The 18926-nt window shown below is 40.7% G+C and overlaps 1 protein-coding gene across 1 annotated transcript in view; it reads right to left on the reverse strand.

Annotated features, from left to right (window-relative positions):
• The window catches only part of CPQ (carboxypeptidase Q), a 151968-nt gene extending 137376 nt beyond the window's left edge, over window positions 1-14592 (reverse strand). Inside the window, exon 1 of the mRNA XM_018078211.2 lies at window positions 14516-14592. The gene's annotated coding sequence lies outside the window, so the exon portion shown is untranslated. The remainder of the gene's footprint in view (window positions 1-14515) is intronic.
• Window positions 14593-18926: the final 4334 nt, after the last annotated feature.

Raw genomic sequence — 18926 nt, forward strand, 5'->3', positions numbered from 1 at the left:
CATCAGAAGTGTTGCCAGCACATGGATGTTATCTTCCCCCTCTACTCAAGTGTTTGTGAGACAACACCTGGAGTACTTGTTCATTTCTGGGCTTCCAAGTACAAGAGACATGGACATACCAGAGAGAGTGCAACAAAGGGCTGCAAAAGATTATTAAGGGACTGGAATGTCTATCCTATGAGAAGTGGCTGAGAAAACTGTGACTGTTCAGCTTGGAGAAGAAAAGACTCAGGGAGGTTTTCATCACTGGGTATAAATACCTGATGGGAGGGAACAAAGAAGACAGAACCAGGCTCTTTCCAGTGGTACCCACCAACAGAACAAGAGGCAATGGACAAAACCTGGAACATATGAAATTCCATCTGAACACAAGAATGCACTTTTTTTTTTCCACTATGAGGGGGGTTAAACACTGGAAGAGGTTGCCCAGAGAGGTTGTGCAGTGTCCATAGGGGAGATATTCCAAACCTGCCTAGGTATGGGCCTGCACAACCTGCTGCAGCTGACCCTGCTTAAACAGGTAGTTAGGACTAGAGCTCAAAACATATCTTACAAATTAAATTGAGATTCAGAATATGAAAGCAGGCCATAAATACAAGCTGAAAGGATTTTAAAAAACAAGGGAGAAAAGTTGCAGGTATGCAGAAGAAAAAGAGAAATAAAAGACAGGAAATTAGTCTTTTCCAGCTCAAATGAGTATGAAAGAGAACGAAACGTACTATACTACATATATGTACTATATATGTACTATACTACAATACTATGCTGGTAGTGCAGAGAATGTCATAAGATACATTTAAGAGTAGCTACTTTAAGGATGCTCCTACCTATTGTCTGGTCCATTTGTCTGTTGCTAACTGCTGTCTTTGATGCTAAAGGGCAAGATCATCAGGCTCTTCATCTTTTAATGATGCCCTTATAGAAAAGAGGTTTAGCACACCCAATCTGTAACTAGGCTAACTGGTGCTACCACCACTAAAATCATTACAGTATAAATTACTTAAATGTTACAGATGGAAAAGAATGAGAGAGAGAGAGACTGAGAGGACAAAGAATTTCTCAGATGAGAACACTGTCTACAGCAATCAGATAAGAGAAAGAGGAACAAAGGGCACAAAAATAGGATTAACAAAGTTAGAGCACTGCTGCTTCTCCAGTGTGGCAAAGTTTTCCCAAAATCCCAGTTGCAAATACAGATAAAAGGATACAGAGAGTTCACATGAGTCATGGTTATGGGAAATGGAGGAAAGAAAACAATAAATTGAGGGTATTAACCACTTAATTGCTAGAGATCTGCTATATCTGCAGAGTATCTATCAGTTTCCTAACCACATACCATTTGATTTTCCTCCAAGGAATGTATAAAATCATGAAATCACAGTGGTTTTGATGACATGAGAACAGACTGAAAAGCCCTAGGGTAACAAACTCACATGCTGCAGAGTGATGTCTGATACATTTAATAGCATTGGAAAAAAGTTTGTTGTGACAGCTGTGGAGTAGGATGGCTGGAAGGCTAGGTGAACTTGCAAAATGACGAGGAGATTTCTGCCTAAAAATAAAGTCAGAGAGTTCTTCCATCACTTATAAAAATGAGGAGGACAGGGGGACAAGCTTTATGATCTTGAAGAGTGAAGCAGAAAAGCAGACATTCTTCAAAGACTACTTTTCCAGAATTGTCAAGATTCTTTATCTGGAAGAACAGTTAATCAGTTGGAAAATGCTGGGTTTGAGAACACACACAGTCAGAGCTTGCATTTACATTACAAACTCCTTAAAATTAGCCTTTTGACATCTAAAACTAAGAAAAGGAATAGTACAACACGATATGGATAAAAGACTTTGAATAATCTTATTACTTGGACCAAAAAATCTAAAACACCAAAGGAAATACCTGAGTTGTTTTACCTTTACCAACTTACCAAGAATTATCTTGATTTGCTACCACTGAAGATACCTACTAAAATCCTTGGAAAGATAAGTGTAACTTAGGACCAGATAGGCTCAAGTAGTGATATTGACTTATGTGGACAGAATAGGAAATAAAAAGTTTTTAAAAGTCTAAGGATTAGGACTGAGAAAGTCCAAACATGCCAAGAGACACTGTAGTCTTAGCTCCCCATTTGGCAGAAGCTGATACCCTATCTATAGTCAGTATGGGGGAAGTACTGTAGCTTAACATAGGAAGGAGGCAGCAAAAGGAGCCATTCTTCCCTCTCTCTTCACCTCCAAGCCTCAGAATAATAACAGGTTACCCCGATATAATCTTAGTAGCTGCTGCTAAAACGGATGGCAATAATTCTGAAGAATCCCACCATAATACATGTGCAGGGTACTGTACCAGCAAAGCTACAGAAATGATCAGTCAGCTACTTCCCTAAGAAGCAGTGACAGACAAGACAAAAATTAAGTTAATAATAACAAAAAGTCCCACAACCACTGAACAGTGCCTTGGCCATGTAGCAGCTGACATTATTCTTCTTAATGAGCATGCAAAATACAAACAGTTCTCAAAAGGGAGAACATTATCTTTTCAGAGGCAAAAGACAGGAATTCAGTTGGATTTTCAGATGAGAAAAACTGAATAGAACAGAAATATTGAATGAATGGAAGGTACTTAGGAATCAATGACATCGAAATATAGTGTTGTTCATATTACAATAAATGGCAAAGTATATAGCTAAAGCCAGCTGATAGTGTTGAAAGACAGCTGAGGGGAGGGTGGGAAAGATTTGGACAATTAAATTAAAACATATGAGAATAGGGCTGCAATTATACTACCTGGTATTTTTATGCTCAACTTCCTGCAAGTCCACAACTATTGCCCTAGTGTAAAAGGCAAGACAGGTTGCCTTCAGACATAGAAAGACTGGCTTATGAAAAAAAATTAATATATTCACACACATCCATTCAGAGACAAAATGTTACTGGCCTCTTTCTAATTTAGGAAACCTTTCTTGATTGTAAAGCCTCTTGGAATAGACACATATCTTCTATCTAGTCACGAAATTCATAAATGAGACACAAACTCTTCAGAAGCGCATATTTTTCTTTCAGTCTTTCCTAAAAGCACTCTCTTTTTGTTGGAGCAACATAACTACAGAAATCTTCTCTTACAACCTCTTCTGTACTTTCTGTATATTGTTATCTGAGGAGATGGATCAGACTATGGAAAAGAATAAAGTACACAAAAGAGAGAAACAAGAGGCCTCAAATTAATGGGTACCAAAGGCAAGAATTGCCATCAAGGCCCCATATTTCTATAACCCAAAATTCTAACCTAAGTTTCTTTTTGAAAACAGGTTCAACAGGACATCTTATATCCTGTATTGAGTTAAATTATTCCCACAGTTCTGATGCTAAATATTTTCTTTCTGAGTTTTTATTGAAAGACTAGTAGACTGCATCCAGCCAAATGATGAAACGTACCTTCATACCAGGAGAAAGCCTAAAACAGAAGGTATGAGCCCTAAGCAAACGATCAAGCCATATCTGTGGATAGCAAAAGCTCAAAAGCCGTAAAATTGATTGATGGACACTGTAACAGGAGCAAACCAAGTTTTGTTGACAACAGGCAGTGCAGGGCTGTTACTGTCACAAGTTGATCTGCCACCCCTCTGAAAGCCAAAAGGAATCAAATTGCCATGTATCTGGCACTTGCAGGCACGTCTGGGTGCTCCTCCAGGCAGCGTTCTGGCAGAAGGCTGTTCAGCCCTACAGAACACATGTATGCTCTATGGTGCTCCGTAGTTTGGCTAGCAGATACAAACACTTTGAGTGTCTCCTTCCAACAACTAAATCTCAGTTTTAAAGACAAGGCATCAGGATATTTGCCAAAATGAAGTCACCAAAATAAGCAACCTTAATTGTTAATTACATATTATAGTGCAACAGGCCAAGTTTCCTGATGAAGTGACTTGTCCGTCCTTAACAAAAATTACACCAGATGATATTTGCACCTACCTACATTACTCCAGAATTAGAAACTCCTAAGTTATATTCTTAGGATTTTCATACATGACAAGAATAATATGCTTCTATGACCACACACCTACAAAGCACTTTTTGCTTTGTATATGGAACAAAATTTTACATTTTAAGTCAACAAGTTCAGAGAAAAGTTATGCACATTATTAAACACTGCTAAGAAAAAGATCAAAAAAAGACAATAGCAATATTTTCAAAAGTATCCAACCATTTTAGCTATTTTACTCCATACACCTACAATATCAATGTACAATACCAATAGTAACAATTCCAAATTAAGTCAATAATTCTTCAGCAATGCTGAATATAAGATATGTAAGAATACTAGTAAATAAAATTTCCAGATTAAAATAACTTTTTAAAACATCTTTGTAATTTTTTTTCACACAGTCTTTCTCTACAGTTACAAGAACAGGTATGTTCCTCATACTGTTACAGTAACAACATTCAAGTAGTTTTGCGAAGCTGAGAAATCTGGCGAACATATTGCTAGACTTGTTGCAAACTGATATCTTAGTGTTTTCCCTCCTTACTGTAGGATACACCCACTGAATCTTCCCTCTCCAGAGAAACAAAGGATGAATTTGTAAATACAACTATATGAAAAAGGCACAGCATCAAGAATGTCTCATTACAACTGACAGAAAATGATCTTTATGATGCACACATTTCTTTACTTATATTAAGGGTGGGGAAGGATATTAATTTCAATGAGATATGAAGTATGTAATTTATGATTTCATCATGTTCACTAGAGCATAATACTGGTACTCAAATATCATACTGTATTCCAACATATCAACATTAGAAACAAGTTACTACAGTTCAGTGACAATGTACAATTGGGGCCACCATCCCACTGAAGATTGCACTGAAATGTAGGGGAAAAAAAAAAGGAAGCTTAAAAAGTCTAAAGAACCAAATCAAACAACAGACTGCAAGGAAGATAAATAGACTTGACTTAAAAGAGTTTGAGAGAAAACTGGTCTTCAGCCAATTTTGAGAAATACATTAGCAAAACCAGACCTCTTTCAGATGTGGAGGAAAGCTCCAACACCGCCTTTTCATCAGAGCTACTCCCCAGTGCAGCATACATTTGATCATGGAGCACCACAGTTACCGTGCATAAGGCAGCTCTGATTCTGTATTTAAGTTCTAATTACTTTATACTGCCATTTAAAAGACAAAAAAAAAAAAATCAAAATATTTTGCTATTGCAGGACAAAAAAATTCAGCTATGACAGCAGACATCTATCAGCACTAATTTTTTTATTTCAAGCAATGTTCAAAGCATTCCAGTTATCACCAGTGTCCACAGTGCTATGCACTGCACAGACACACTTAGACAAACATGCCTTACAACTACAAACGGGCAAAATGGACAAACAATTGGAAGAGGAGGAACTCAGAAGTGACATTTCCAAGTGATTCAGTTGCCACATGAAAGATATTTCTATTATCATGACCACTCAGGCCCCTTCTTCTGACATTACCAGGAAGAGACAGTCAAAAGCTTTTGCTGCAGTGAAGCAAATGGTCATATTACAAAAAGTCAACTGGAAATCAAAGCGGAAAATAAAAAAAAAAAAACCAAACAAGAAAAAATTACAGACAATTAAAACAGAATAAACACAACAATGGTACAGTGAGAACAGTGACAGAATGTGATCAACTTTATCTTTACATATGTTAACATATCTCCCTGACTTTGCACTGACATGATTCTGACACCACATCTCAACAATAATACTCAGAGATTAAATTATGTCAAGAAAGCATGTGAGGAAACAAAACAGACAGGAGTTTCCTCCTAGGTCTTAAGGATTTCTGCACAGTTCAGAATGCATAAGGCAAAGCCAACACACAGAGAAATTTTTACACTGGCCATCTTTGAAAAAACCAACTCAAAAAACTAACTGCTAAGAACCCACCAGGTTCAGATAAGTGACTACACCTGAGCTCAGGAGGTACACAGGGACTTCAGCCAAGCAGAGCCCCAAGAGCCCACAGCTTCACTTGATACCCCAGTTGCTCCTCCTATCCTTCTGCTGTTGCAGGTGACAGCCACAAATTCCTCCTGGGTTTGCTGGACAAGTTATGCCTGCTACAAAATAAAAAGTGAAGCTATTTAGACACTCTTTAAATTGCTATTCAGACACAGTGTTATCAAACTGGGCAGGGATCCCAGAGTATTAAGGCACCCTTGGCTTTTATCCTACCTCCTAAGTAGACTTCTGTAAGCACAGCTTTGTGAACATGGCCTTAAAATGTTTCTAGTCACAAGACCAATCACTGAGGACACAAAAGCTTGTAGAAACAATCCACTTAGGGCACTCTACTTTGATTTATCTATAAATGTTGATTTTCAAAGCCTCATATTTGTACTGTCATAACTGCATAAAATTCAGAGGGCTTTATCCACAGCATGAGTAAAGAGACTATTTAACATTTGGGGCTCTGGTGTTACTAATATGAGAAAAAAATGGAGCCTCTGCATCCTTCAGTAAATCCAGGTGTTACAAGTGTCAGTCCCTTCATGAACTAAATGCAATTCCAAGTTAATATGAAACTGGTATTGGAGGATTGCTTACACTTGGTTTCGATCTTATCACATAATACATCAGCTCACAAGCAGATGAGGTAGAGGTCACATGGAGTTACTACTGCTTCTTCATTCAGAAGCAGCCAAATAGTTATCTATGACTTCTTGACAAAGTGCTGATCCTTTCAGGATAACAGTCTCACCACATGTGCCTTCCGTGATTCCCACATTAGGGTCACTCCTCAGAAAGCTCTTCTTTGACACTATTTGGAAGCCAGGTCAGGACATAAATAGTGCTTTGGGCAATGAATTATCTATCAGTCCTGATCCCTGATGACAACTTCCCAGGCATCCATTGGAACAGATCTGATGGCAACAATAATCCTACACCCCTTAATCCACATTTACCAACAAGCCCGCACTTGTCTGTAAGGACAGTCGACGTAAGACAGCATGTTTCATTTTGATAATTTTGGGAGGCTGCATTAGACAGGTGCCTACTCTTAATTATTATTTATCCAGTGTGCATCTGGGGGTTTTTTATACAGAGTTCACATACTGATAAGATCCCAATAGTTATTTTTATATAACATTCTTCAAAGGAACTTTCCCATGCTCCCATTCCTGTCTGCAGCTGCTCAACCAGGCTGTGTGTTGCAGATTTTCAGAGAAGAGCCAACATAGAATCATGGAATAGTTTGGGTTGGAAGGCATCGTTAAAGATCACTTAGTCCACCCCCCCTGCAACAAGCAGGGTCAGGTTAAACTACATCAGATTGCTCAGAGCCCAATCCAACCTGACCCTGAATGATTCCAGGGATGGGGCATCTACCACCTCCCTGGGCAACCTGTCCTAGAGCTTCATTACCCTCAGTGTAAAAAATGTCTCCTTTATATCTAGTCTAATTCTAGTTTTAATTTAAAGCCATTACCTCTTGTCCTGTCACAACAAGCCCTGTTAAAAAGTCTCTCTCCGTATTTCTTATAAGCTCCCTTTAGGTACTGAAAGGCCACCATAAGGTATCCCTGGAGCCTTATCTTCTACAGACTGAACAGCCCAAACTCTCTCCTCTGAATGCATTTGTTTCTAATACTGATGCACTGAGAACAAAAGCAACAGAGAAGTCCATATCTTCGAGCACTACAACAACAAGGAAAAGCCAAAGCAGATACATAGTAGCACGTGAAAGGTGAGGAAAAAATCAGAAAATTTGACTACTACTCCCCCAAAACGTAACTGCTCTTACTTTCGTAAACCCCTGAAAACTGTAAATGCATGATTTTGGGACTGTCAAGAGTGTGGTGTATAACACAATGACAAGCTAGCTGAGAGGGATGCACCATAATCACAAGAAAATTGCACTGGTTTAAGCACAAAACAAAACAACCGAAACCAAGCATATAAACATTAGATATGCTTTACAGACAAATATATCGTGGTTTTTAACTGCTGGGTTCACCCCCGACTTAAAGCCAGTGTCAGCAAAACAGGATTCACATTGTATGGGGTTTTTTATACTTCTACATTAAAAAAACACTTGTCATACAATCTGGATAGGAGAAACATAGGATTCATCACTATTGACTATGACAGCTCCTTAAATAAAGCTTAAAACATGCATTGACTTCTTTCAGCCTAAAAGCTTAAACCATAGAGCAATTTTCAGAAATTTGTTTCATAAACATCATCACACAGGAGAGTATGATGTGGGGGGAAAAAAAATCATTTCTAGCCATGACAAAACTCCCATACTAGAGAAAGCACAGAGTCTTGTTCACTTATGACACAAAATAACTCACACTGTTGTGTCAGAAGTATTATCTTTACTCAAAACCAATATTCTGGGCCAAAAACTCAGACCTACTTTGAGCAGTGAGGGGACTGCTAACAGAAACACCACTCAGCACCTTCTTCTCTAGAGAAAAAAACTTGCAAACGAGTTTTCAGCTCATCCTGCTTCCAGGCGTAAACAGAGAAAGATAATAGTACTATTCTACCCAACTCTTTTTTCACTGACACGTAAAATTCAGAGCCCAAATCAAAATTTAGACTGCAGCTAAAGACACTGCTGTCACCTGCTGTGAGTACAGCAAGCTTTTGAGAGCTGTTTTGACACTCAGTATAAGCTGTTCTCTCCAAGTTTCTTCCAATTTGACCACTTTCTCCTCTTTCACCACCAGACCCGCTGGAACAGTCCAAAATTTGACAACTACCAAAGAGCCCTGTATGATCCATCCGTATTGGATACACTGCATTTGGCTATGCCAGGTCTTTTTAACCACTGTACTGTACACCAGAGCACTGCAAAGCAAGATGTATCTGCTGACTTGGGTGGCATCAGTTGCTGGAAACAAGCACATCTGTCCTCATTCGGTTACTCTCTGAAGGGCAGCCAGAAATATTCCTGCTCACTACCACTCTTTCTGCAAGTTTTCTCTTCAATTATAAGACCTAAGTCCAAAATGAAGCATGAACCACAGACCTTAGCTGCTGTAGCAACTTGCATTAACATTGGTGTAGGTGTATTTTACCAGCCTATGGACTGAGTGAGACACAGAAGATTCAGATCAGTTGTGGTTCAAGTCCATCTAAATCCCAGCTACAGTGGTTCTGCCCTCCAAGTTTGCCATTCACTTGCACCAGAACCTCATCCATATGATCAGCAGCAAGTTGGTTCTGAGAATCAATCCAGCGAAAAACACGTATACTTTGCAGAAATTAATAATGAGCATTAGTACCAGCAGGTTACTGCCAAAGAGAAAATGAAGGGGTACTACTCACAGGAAGATTGGACTGCAACAGTCCCTGCAGTCTGAGGAGCAGACAGCTCTGCTCTTTCCACCACCACTACTACCTGGTTGAGAATCCAAGGGATAGGTGGGTGGCTGGGATGGAAAGCTCTGCAGCAGCTGCAGGAAAATGGACAAGTGCAGTAACTCAGAGCCTGCACAGAATTTTCCAAGCCTATTCCTGAGATTTTTCTGTTTCTGGAAAACCTCTAGAGATTTCTAATTCAACAGCTATTTCAAGACAACCAAACCAGACAAGTAATTAAAATAAAGTTGACTTTGTTTTCCTAGAGTATCTCAAAGTGCATCAGTGAGACAGAAACTGTCTGCTCTGTGTATTGCACTGAAGAGATTATCCAAGATTAGCAATGTACTTTTCTGCCCTACCTAGTTGTCATAAGAGAAAATATTAACAGCCCACAGCAGGAAATAGAATCAATCTTAAAAATGATCCTATGATCAATCTTTAAGAAATTAGTAACTTACAATTTTTTCTGCTTCCACAGCAACAAGGAAATTTTATTAAACTAAAACTCCAGTAAGCGTTTCACAGTCTGCCACAGAAGAGCACTCATGTCTTGTACAGGAGAACATGACAGAGAGAAACAGAAGGTGAGCCCAGTGACTCAGAACAGTATAGATCAACAGGATCAGAAACGCTAATCTCAAAACCTGTGCTGAGTAGATGGGGAAACCACTACAGATAAATCAGATTTATGCTTTGGTCTGCAAACATTACAGATAAAATAGTGGATGCTTTCCCTTTGGAGTCAATTGGCTCAGATCTGATTTTAAGAACTCAAAAACCCCACATTTCTTTCTCAAATGACTATTGATACATGCATAATATTACATAAGCTCCTTTTGTGGAGCCACTTGAAACACGAAATTACTTTTGACTCACTTGTCTTAGGTAAATTCACAGTCAAGTGCCTCTTCTGAAAAAAAACTAAGAAAAAATTAAAGGCACAGGATATCAATGTATGTGTAGCAGATGAAAGCTAGAAAATTTGCAGAAGGGTGGAAGAGTGGTCTCATTCCCTTTCATATAGAGTGTTCTAGTAGGAAATGTACTATCACTACATTTAAGATCAGGCACCTTAACCAGTAACTCGAGAAAAAGAAAGGAAAAAAACCCAAACAGTACACATAGACTTAAAATCAGAACACTCATATCAGTACTAAGACAGGCTTCAAAAGGGTCACAACAATTCTCAGTTGCACAAGATGCTCCATCTGTGGGGTCACAAGACAGGTTTCAACAAATCCTTATCTGGCAAAAATTCACTGTTGTACCAAATGCAGGATGGTCACTCAGACAAGTTTAAAATAAATCTTAGTTGTTTATAACTCCTACAATGCAAGAAATGTTAGGTGACCTGCGATTAACCTCTTGTCACTATAACATAAAGATCCTTGAATTAAAATTTATCTTAGAGAATTAAGATAAATTTGAGTGACATTTTTCTTTTTTAAAACAGCATTAGTATCTTTTAAAGTCATGTTTTAAGATCATAGGTCTTTTGCCATACCTCTGATTGCAGTGCATAGTACAGAGAAACATTTTACCAGAATGTATAAGTAAAGTCTTAGAGAAGTATTTTAATCCATATATCTGTTCATTGGGTACTTCTACCAAATCCCTCTTGGCAGAAACAGCACCAAAGGGATTTTCCCATTTTTCTCTCACCCACTGTGGGGAAAATTCATCAAACAGATCCATGTTAATTAGATTTAAAAGAGTCTGAGAAAATATTACTATTATTAATACCAGTACAGGAAAAAAATATCCAAATGAGCCAGGTGTCTGAATACTCTCCACTAAATGAAAAAATAAGTCAATAAATGAATAAATAAACTAAAGGCAAACCTACACACATTGGTCCATTCTCCCTATCTCAAAAACAGAAATTAAGTCTCTTGTAAGATCAAGGCACCCAAATTATCATTTTTTAAAACTACAGGCTAACAAGGTCAACATTTTTCTCAAGCTGACGTACAATCTTTTCTTCTATTGTAAAACTGAAACAAAAAAAAGCAAAGCATTGTCCACACATTCTGTCAGAAATACTGACTTAAGTAATTGGCATTTAAAAGATTACAAATTGGAGCTAAAAATTCACTATTGCCATCACAGTGAAAACATAAGTGACTTGAGGTCAACTGAAGCAAGAACTTACATTTATTTCACTACTTTGAAATTATTGCAGACATTTGGTAACATAACGTGAAAGATTACTGCAATGCAGTTTTTGACGGATAGTATTTCCTGTTGAGACAGAACAGAAAGAACTGTAGAGCTTCGAGATTGTAATCATTTAGTACATTTCTACGCACCAAGTACTTCTTTAAGCAAAATATTTCACCCCTGCAGCTGCTATCTCTTACATGTACTGTCATCCTTCATCCTCCCACAACTGGAAAGGAAGGAAAAAATGACAAGGCAAAGTTTTCAATCTGAAGACATGAAGTTTCATAAAATATAGCAGGAATAGATAAAAGAATTTCATGTGCATTATGAGTTTGTGCAATTGTATCAATAACAATATTGCAAGTTGCTTCCTTTCTCAATTTGGCATTAAAGGCATGCAGGTATTTGCAAAAACGTGTTATAAAAAAAACAAGTAAGAATTTATACGAGCTTTTTCTAACAGATGTCTCCCAACAGGGGTCAATACCAGGTTGTTCTTTCCCAGCCCAGATTTGCAATCTGTTCTTATCTGATTTAGTATGTTATTGTTCTGCTGTTCAAAAGAATTATATATATTTTAAACACTAAGAAACAAGATTGGTTAAGACAAAGCCTTTGTATGAATCTCTGAAGCTGTGGTGGCTTTGATCCAAGTTTATCTGCACAGACTTCAGCTGAAAGATAGAAGTTTGAGTAAAGTAAAACTGATTCCAAGGCACAACTTATAAATGCTCTCCAAGATGGGGTGGATATGTCTAAGAGAATGAGACAAAATTTACAAGGAAAAAAGGGACGTAAGAACTCTCATATACATGGCAGGCTTTGAGGGGTTTCTTTGTGGAAAGAAGTGTCTGAGGTTTTATTAAAAATAATAATCTAACAGAGGGAGCACCAGACAACACTGGAAGGTGATTTTAAGAACCGACAGTAGGTAAGCATGAGAAAGACTTTTAATAAAATCCTTCATCCTGGCAGAAAACTAACCAGAACAAAATCAAGGCCAACTTTTGTCACCATAAGTTAAATCTTATGAATTTTCTCAAGTTAAAATAGAGAGAGATATTCTAGATAGATGAAGATATAAGCAGTCTTTACATTCGCACACAGGGAGTCTGTTCTACAGCTGTACCAAGTATGCTTCATAAGAAGAAACTCTCCCATGTTCCCCTTTCACCAGTACATTACAACACTTGTACAGTCTTGGAAGTACCTCCAAAAACAGGAACACCAACCTAATTTTGAACAGTGAAAACAACAGACAGACAAAATTTTGAAAATTTAGTGAATTAAATTAATTCACTAAACAAGAAAGTAGAATTTAGGTGCTTCTTGTGTGTGGCACTGTCTGAGCAGGTGTTTCTGGTGCTCATGTAGCACTTAGGAAAGTCAGGTCCCCAAAACACTACAGTCTGAAGGAAGAAACAAGTAATTAACAAGCAAACAGAATTCTTGTCCTTGTATTTTGAATTTGCTTTTTCATAATTCTGAGCAGACTTGTAACTTGTCAGACATAACCACCAGATTCAAAAGGCTCCTTCGTATCTAATGCTTCCTTAGTCAAATCTGTTCAGCCCATTGAACTCATATTTTTTGATGTTTTTTTGTATCTCACTTTTTACATGCTGGGACCTCTCCACTATGAGGTGTGCCATAAAACGTATTTAAATATCTAACGCACTCATTTGTATTTATGGGGTTTATCCATTTGCAGTGGCGCAGCTTTTGGTCAGTGACTGCTGTCAACTCTGCTCATTTCAGGATCACAGCAGAGCACCGTGTCTCGCCTAACGCCAATCATGCATCCCCCAAGCACTGTGCGACCGCCAACTTCAACTTTGGGTCCATATTTGTTTTTAAACTAAGAGGAACAAGAGTGTAAACAATGACTTCATATCACAGAATCAATTAGGTTGGAAAAGACCTCTGAGATCTTCCAGACCAACCTATGACTGAACACCACCACGTCAACCAGATCATGGCACAAAGTGCCACGTCCAGTCTTTCCTTAACACCTCCTGGGACAGCGATTTCACCAACTCCCTGGGCAGTACATTCCAATGTCTGATCGCTCTTTCTGTGAAGAAATTCCTCCGAACTAACATCCAATCTATAACTCCCCTGGCGTTCTCTCATCCTGTCACTCGTTGCCTGGGAGACCAACCCCCACCTGGCTACACCCTCCTTCCAGGCAGTTGTAGAGAGTGCAAAGGTCACGCCTGAGCCTCCTCTTTGCCAGGCTAAACAACCTCAGCTCCCTCAGCCGCTTCTCATAGGGCCTGTGCTCCAAATCCTTCCCCAGCTCCATTGCCCTTCTCTGGACTTGCTCCAACATCTCAATGTCCTTCCTATAGTGAGGGGCCCAGAACTGGACACAGCACTCGAGGAGGCCTCACCAGTGCCGAGTACAGGGGGACAATCACTGCCCTGGTCCTGCTGGCCACACTATTCCTGATCCAGGCCGGGATGCCCTTGGCCTTCTTAGCCACCCGGGCACACTGCTGGCTCATTTTCAGCAGGCTGTCGACCAGCACCCCCAGGTTCTTGTCCGCTGTGTCACGCGATGGCATGTCCGTGCTCCTAAAGGACGACCTTGCTAGTGTCAGTCACCCCTCCGGCGAAGGGCGGACAGTGGGTTCAGCGAGGTGGGCCGGGCTGGGGGGCCCCAGCGCACGTCCCCGGGCAGGGCTGGCCCGGCACCAGGCGGGGCTGCGGCCCGGCGGCCGAGGGCCCCATTTCGGAGGCGGGGGGCACCACACGCTGCACGGCTTTAAAGAGAGGCCTCGGCAAGAGAAGGAGACGGGGCTGAGCCCCGCCGAGGCGCCGGCGATGGTGGCCGGCGTGCCCTCTGCGAGAGAGCACCGAAGCCGCGGCCCCCGGGTGAACGCTGCAGCCCGGCGGACGGGCGCCGGGGGAGCGCTTCCCGAGTGGGGATTCCCTGAGAGAAGGAGGAGGAGGAGGAGGAGATGAAGAAGGAGGAGGCGGCGGTGGGCAGAGCAAACACGCACCTTCCCCACGCAGATCGGGCGGCGGCGCGGCACAGCCCTGGCTCCCGGCCGGCGGCGGACGGTGGAGGAGGAGCCGCCGCGGGGCTGGGCGGGGGGAGCCCGGCCCAGGCGGTGCCCGCGGTGCCCGCCCGTGGCGCCTCGCAGCCCGCCCCGAGGCCGGCGGGCTGGCTCGGGAAATGCCTCCAGACCCCGGAGGCCTGAAAACTCTCATCCATCGTCACCAGCCCTTGCAGGGGAGTGAGAGCACTCCCCTCAGAGGCACTGGAAGGGGTAGATGCCCCATCCCTGGTAGTGTTTAAAGCCAGGTTCAATGGGGCTCTGAGCAAGGTCGTCTAGTGGAAGATGTCCCAGCCTATGGCAGGGGGGTTTGGAACGAAATGGTCTTTAAGGTCCCTTCCAACCCAAACCATTCTATGATGACCACTATGATTGCGGTTTTACAGAGTAGGTGTGATAGTGGTGCAAGGGCACACGGACAATGGATGAAGCATGCGAAGCCTTTCCTGCTGGCAGCGTCCTTCTCCTCGGTACTTCAGAGCATGGCTATTCTTGTGTAGTTCATTGATGGTTTCCAGCTATCTGAGAGCCTTTGCTGCCTTCATGCTGTTTGGAACCGAGGTAGGGCCACCACTCCTTAGATGGTGGCCGCCTGCACAAGTAACATTGCACTCACTTAAATCAAGGTGTGTTTATAAAAACACTTAGGTAAATGAGTGCAACTTCTTCTGTAGATAAGATCTTAAATTACAAACATGGGTCTTAATCTACAAACACTTGAATTAAAGCTCTCGTTTGATTCTGTTAAAGTCAATGGGACTACCCAGGTGCTTAGAGGTAAGTGTTTTTAGGATCAAAGCCCTTGGTGCATTTCCAAAAAGCTGCTGTAGCAAGATGACAGTGAAAAATTTCCCTCTAATATTCAACACAGTATTCCAATATTCATGAACTTTCTGCCTCAGTGAAATGACTGTTATACTAATGAGCTTCATGGGTGTGTACCTTGAGGAGGGATTTGAAACATTTTATTATAAGATAATGGCTGTTCAAGCCAACCTGACTCCTCCACCCGTTTATTTGAGGTGACTCATTTGTATTTTTTCACTTGTATTTTTCAGTGCAGAATCATAATGGTACATTTTTGCAGATGGGACTGTGTCCTCTACAATACTGATCAGGGAGCATGCTGGTGGGATGCAACAATATGTTTCTCCAAGTGCCACAGTCCTTGAGAGTCCTGTTCCATTGAGGGTAACAAAATAAATGATTCAATAAAAATGTTACACAAGTAAAAGTCTGTCATAGATCTGCCTGTCTAGCTGCCTCTTTCCTGCACATTCTATATATTCTTTACTATAAGCTGTAAGCATTCATCTAGGACTGTATCCCTGGAAGGAGATACACACAGTGATTAAGTAGTGAAAGTCATGCAAGAAAATATTCTATCCTCAAAGGTTGGCTGTTGCACTCACAACACCTTGAACTTAAATATCAAAATACGGCCTTCCTTTTTACTTCCAGTGAGAGAGAACATTGGACAGGTCTGCATGAACGAGCTCATGTAAAACGGTACTGGCAGTATTTGAATTTAGGATTTTGGTTGATTCCTGGGAGTGCTTTCATTTGCTCCCTTTATAATTAAATCACTTCCCTCACCTGGTTTCCCATTAGTTTTTCCCTTTGTTAATCCTTCCACAGCCAAGAAGTCAAAAGGATGAGTGATAATAGGCCATCTTTTTTCTCCTCCATCGAATAGTCAGAAGGATGGAAATATCTTGGTGTCGCTGTCATTAATCACAGGTCAGAGGCTAGAGAGTACTCTGTTCTTGTCTCCTGTTGTCCTTGCCAGAGAAGCAATAAGAGCAAATAAAGAAGCATAACAACAAACCTAGAGCTCCACCCCTCAAGCCTCTTCAGCCAGCAGCACACATACATCTGTTTACAGGTTTGAAATACATCAATACCCACTTAGCCTTGGGAAAGGTATTTCCCTTACACCCATCTCTTACATGCTTTCCTCCTATTTTGCATTGTTCACTAAATACTTCATTTTATTTTCCTTTAGTTTGCAGCTTCAGGACTTTTGGATTGCTTGCTTTTTCCTCCTCAGGACTGTAATTGTAAATCAGGGAGAGGCTGGAGCTGAGGAGACCTGTGCTCAGTTTCCCAAACTTCATAAGATACTATGAGGGGCAAAATCCTAGCCCTACCATCCAGAAATTGCTGGTATCATCCATCTTGCATGCTCCTGAACTCATAAAGACTGTCAGGTGCTTGAAGGTCCCTGTATGGATGCATCTTTACAAGATTGCTGTGATTATACTGCTAGTAACAGTCTCAGAGTCAAGAACATAATATTCAAGAAAGGGATTGGATATATATGAATGTCAAAAATAATCGAAATTATCTGATTGTAGTTTGGTGCTTCAAGGAATAAGCTGGTATCTAACTCATGGAAAGGGGAATAGAACCTAAAGTGAGGATAGATGACATTTCTTACTACTGGGGTTTTTTTCACTTTCTATTATGTAGCATATGAAGCAACTGGTGAAGTGTGCTGCTAGGCATAGGATAGTGCCTGAATGCATCTTGAATCTCTTCTGATAGGACAGTTGCTTGGTACCATGCTCCTTCCTGCACAGGATGGGGGTGATGGATGATGCTATTTCGCTGTGCTTTGTTTTTCCACTCTGTTTAGACTGCATGGTTTTTGGACCAAGAAATGCTTTGGTGGAGCTCCAAACTTTGTTGAAGTCTCTGAAATGTGACTTCATTAAAAAAATAATAATAAATCACAAGCATATTCACATACTAATTACTATGCAAAGTGGGGAGGGGGAGGGAAGAAAGTACGAGATTCCTTTGAAAAGCTGCCAGCACAGGTCCAAATACCAGAGGTGTTTGAAGTGGGAGCACACTGTACCTGACTGAAGGAATTACCAATATACCAGTTACCCTTGTTTAGAAGTATGCTCTCAGTTTTCATTTTATGACATTTATTTACTTTGGCAAAGCACTTTTTATTTTTTCTCAGTCTCCCAAAAGCCTCCTCTAGGTCCACATTGGATTTTAGTACCACTAGAAGATGTTTTCTTCATTTAAAGTTTTTCTTTGTTGCTTTGCACTGTAGGCAGGTAAATATGGATTGCTAATTAATGCAAACTTTAGCTCTTATTTCCTCTTATTTTCCAGTTAAAAGAGCTGAAAACAAATAGTCCGAAGTTTCAAAGAATCAATGCTTTTCAGTTCCTTCTGGGAAGAAGCATTTAAGCTTGACCCTGACTTAAATGTCTCCATTGAGGCAGCCTAGCAGCAAATAAATATATCCTAACAGTGAAAAGAATGGGGAAAAAATAGGGACATTGTGAAAGAAAAATAACAAGCAATTCAAAGCAAGTATTTTTTACACAGTTCTGTTTGCTTTTCTGCTGCTGTGTCAGAGACTCATTTTTTTTCAGGTATCACGAGCAAATCATCAGCTGAGAGCAGAACATCTGCCAGCAGTGGGTTGGTAGGGTGTACTTGCTTGAGACGTGTCTTAACTTGGGCATGTCCAGTGCAATGCGGGTTTACTATCAGAACTCAGCATTAGTTGCCTCAAGTTTCCATGCATTCTGATACTAAGCTGATGCAAGCCAACAAACTGAATCCTCTCCTGCCAAAGGGAAATCTCCTCTCTGAACAACACCCACCAACATACAGCCGGTAGCAAAATGCCACTGTACACATGCTCCAAGAGCCCGGCGATGTCGGCAACTGTGAGCCCTGCGCCCCTGCCCTGTGTGCAGCAGCCCTTCTGCTGTTACAGCCTCTTGCAGCAAGGGCATGCAGCATCTCAAGAAAGCAGTGATGAACACACATGCTCCAGGGACATAAAAATGCCAGCAACTCACGTTCCCACAAAAGTTCTGGCAGCAAAACTTGCTAGTAAAAGACATAGTCTGGCAGGGTAATTTCTCCTGCAGACTACTACTACAAATTTTCTGACAGGGGCAATGGCCTGGGTTTTTGTGAGAATTGGTGGAACATGTTTCCACTTGAACCTCTTTTATGACCTGTGTGACTTGTGCAGCCATGGGCAGAGAACAGAGCATGGGCACCTGATGTAAAACCAGAGGTGCAAGGAGCCCTCTCTGTGCATTCTTCTGGATCTCCAGTAGGTAGCAATTGGTCCAGCAATATAGACAGGTCTGCCTCCACTCCTGTGTTTACAAAGCAAGGGTATTTGAATGTTTGACATCAATTATCATATATTTGCATTAAAAGTACATTAAATACCGCTCTAAATAGCTTTTCTTATAATGAAGTAATTAAATTATAAATAGTTTCTCTCAGCAACTCTCTCCACGAGAGCTTGGTACCTGTGTTCTTCTCAATATTTTTGTGAGGATGAAATCCAGGTTTAACTTACTCA

The sequence above is a fragment of the Manacus vitellinus genome, unplaced genomic scaffold, assembly GCF_001715985.3.
Source record: "Manacus vitellinus isolate BGI_N305 unplaced genomic scaffold, ASM171598v3 scaffold_1_pilon, whole genome shotgun sequence".
NCBI classification, from domain to species: Eukaryota; Metazoa; Chordata; class Aves; order Passeriformes; family Pipridae; genus Manacus; species Manacus vitellinus.